Here is a 3,706-nt window from a genome sequence, read left to right on the forward strand (position 1 = left end):
TGCTGTAGAACACTGGAATATTTTCCTCCTGTTTAGTAATTTTGTATCTGTTAAGCAACTTCTCACTATTCCTCCTGCCTCCTACCTTTCCCAGCCTCTGATAACCACTATTCTATTCTCCACTTGTGTGAGAGCCTTTTTTTTTTTTTAGTTTCTGCATGCGAATGATAACATGACATATTTATCTTTCCATGCCTCTCTTATTTCACTTAAAATAATGTCCTCAAAGCTCATCCATGTTGCCACAAATTTTATTCTTTGTTATGGCTGAATAGTATTCCATTGTGTATTTATACCACTCTTTCTTTATCCATTCATCTACTCATGAATACTTAGATTGATTCCATGTCTTGGCTATTGTTAATAGTGCCACAATAATCATGGGAGTACTGATACCCTCATCGTACTTATTTCCTTTTATTTTATTTTATTTTTACTTTTTTTTGATATCTGCCCAGTAGTGGGATTGCTGGATCACATGGTTGTTCTATTTTTTGTTTTTTGAGAAATCTCCACACTGTTTCCCATAGTAGCTGTACTAATTTACATTCTCACCAATAGTGTATAAGAGCTCTCCTTTCTCTGTACCCTTGTCAACATTTGTTAGTGTTTTGTCTTTTTGGTAATAGCCATTTTAACTGGAGTAACATAATATCTCATTCTGATTTTGATTTGTATTTTCTTTTTTGATTTATTTATTTATTTTATTTTTTTAAATTTCAGAATATTATAGGAGTACAAACATGTTGGTTACATATAATGCCCTTGCATCACCCAAGCCAGAGCTACAAGTGTGTCCATCCCTCATACAGTGTGCTCCACACCCATTAGTTGTGAGTTTACTCAACCCCTCCACCCCACTCCCACCTTCCTGGCACCTGATGAATATTACTTCCATGTGAGCACCTAAGTGTTGATCAGTTAGTATCAATTTGATGGCGAGTACATGTGGTGCTCGTTTTTCCATTCTTGTGATGTTTCACTTTGAAGGATGGGCTGTAGCTCCACCCAGGGTAATATAAGAGGTGCTGCATTTTCTTGATCATTAGTGATATTGAGGATTTTTTCACATACTTGTTTGCCACTTGTATGTCTTCTTTTGAGAGATGTATATTCAGGTCTTCTGCCCACGTTTTAATAGCATTATTTGTATTTTTGCTGTTGAGTTGTTTGAGGTCCTTATGTATTCTGGATATTAACATTTTCTTGGATGAATAGTCTGCAAATATTTTCTCCCATTCTGCAGGTTTTCTCTTCTTTCTGGTGATTTTTGTTATCATTTCCTTTCTATTTAGATAAGTCTGCTAGTTACATAGTCGTTTAATATTCCTTCATCTGAGGATATTTTATTTCCCTTTTATTTCTGAAAGATATTTTTATCACATATAGAATTCACAATTGATGGTTCTTTTCTTTTAGCACTTGAAAATGTGCCACTTCTTCTGGCCTCCATGTTTTCAGATAAGAAATCCACTGTAATTTAAATTAATGTTCCTTTATAGGTTTCCCTCTGACTATTTTGGAGATTTTGTCTTTGTCTTTAGATTTCGGAATTTGACTATGATGTATCTTGACATGGATTGATTTGGTTTTATACTATTTTGCATTACAGCTTCTTAAATCTTTAGGTTTATATCTTTTTCCAAATATGGGAAGTTTGCAGCCATTATTCTTAGAATACTTTTTCAGTCCTATTCTATCTCTCCTTTCCTTCCGACACTCAGATGGTATGAATGTTAGTCTCACAAGTTGTGGGTCTCTGTTTATTTCTTTTCAGTCGATTTTCTCTCTGTTGATCAGATTGGGTAAATTCAATTGATATGTTCTTAAATTCAATAATTATATCCTCTGTCATCTCTACTAATGAGCCCATCTAGTGAGTTATTTGTTTTAGTTATTTTATTTTTCTGCCCTATAATTTCCATTTGTTCTTTTAAAATATAATTTGGTCTTTATTGAAATTTTCTATTTTTCATTTATTTTAGAAGAATTCATAATTGATTGTTGAAACTTTTTTGTGATGGCTACATTAATATCCTTTTCAGATAATTCCAACAACTGATTCATCTCATGGTTGGCACTTGTTGATTGTCTTTTCTCATTCAAGTTGTAATTTTCCTGGTTCTTTGTATGACAAATTATTTTCTGTTGTATCTTGGATATTTTAGATATTATGAGGATCTGACGAGCATCTGGATAATTTTTAATCTTTTTTTTTTATGTAGTCTCCTTCTTTAGGCATAGCATGAGGGCCCAGTGGATATCTGTATTCACCCATCTGGCACCACAGGTTTTACCCCAGCTTAAATGGAACACTGTCTCATCCTGCCTTATTGATAATGAGGGAGTGGAAGTTTAGCTCTACCCTTAGCCCCTCTAACACTTTCCTAGTGGAAGTTGGTCACCAATTCATACTACTTTATTACCTCTGCATAGGTGTGTATGCTCAGCTCCCTGCTGAACTTTGCAAATATCGGATAGGGTGGAAGAACAGGGATGACTTATACTACATTATTGCTACATTGTGGGGACAGGACCTCAGGTCCCCTCTGGTCCCCCTGAAAATACGGGATAAGAAAGATGACAAAATTGGAGTGGTGACTAGCCCCAACTTCCGCTACCTCATTCTGTCAAGTTTTACATCTCTGATTCCAGGTGGGGGTGGATTCTTTGCTCCCCACAGAGCTCACTGACACCAGGGTAAGAGAGAAGTGAAAAACCTACTAGATCCACTTTATACCACTGCCTTCGCTGATGCCATGTGAAAGTGAAGGTTTGGCTCTTTACCTGACATTGCTCAGAGGGGTGAGAAGTTTGGGAGTCCAGGTGCTGACTATCCCTGCCTCACACCACCTACCTAGTTTAGTCTTGCAGCTGTTGGGTATGTGTAGAAGTTTACCTTCCCATTGGGCCCCACTACACCAAGGTGGGGTAAAGTTGAAGACCAAATAGACCTGACTTGGTCTGCCTTACTCAGTTTCATTGATGTCCAGTGGAGGTGGAGGATCAGCTCACCACTGCACCACCCTGACACTATCCTGGCTGGTGGATCAAAGCACCACTTGCTTCTTCCAGGCAGGGGATCTAATATCAGCTCTCTGTTCATACCTGCTCACCCTGCCCTTGAAAAGGAATCAAAGAACCACATGCTTCTGCCAGCTTGGGAATAGAAGATCAGCTTCTTAGTTGGTTCTGTAACACCACCCTGAGAGGGAATCAGAGTGATGTCATCTGGTTCTATGGGGGAAATGAGAAGAACCAGCTTCCAACTGCTAAATCTACTGGGAAAGGGCAGGGCACACTGGCGTTTGCATGGATTAGGGTGAGTACTGTCAAAAAGATTTTCTGTTCTGTTTGGCAACCTTTTTTCTCAGGGTTTTGAATAGGTGGAACAAGACCTCCTTGGAGTTTTTTGTTTGTTTGTTCATTTGACTGCCAACTGGTAGTTGAGGGATGGAGAATTCTGCAGAGCCCTATCTCAGATGTATGGTAGGCAATAGGAAATCCCAGGAAACTTACCATGGTATTGTTCCACAAGCCCTGAGAACTCTAGGAAGTCCAGCTTATTCTTTCCAGTTTTCATAGACTTATAATCCCTGTTGTGTTATGTCCGGGGATTTTAAAGGATATAAGTTGTAAGAGGACCTATGAGGGATGTGGCTATAATGGTGACAGAAACAGAAGGGTGCAAATCTGTGCTTTGCCA

This window comes from Propithecus coquereli, unplaced genomic scaffold (genome assembly GCF_000956105.1).
Source record: "Propithecus coquereli isolate 6110/MARCELLA unplaced genomic scaffold, Pcoq_1.0 Scaffold762, whole genome shotgun sequence".
Taxonomy (NCBI): domain Eukaryota; kingdom Metazoa; phylum Chordata; class Mammalia; order Primates; family Indriidae; genus Propithecus; species Propithecus coquereli.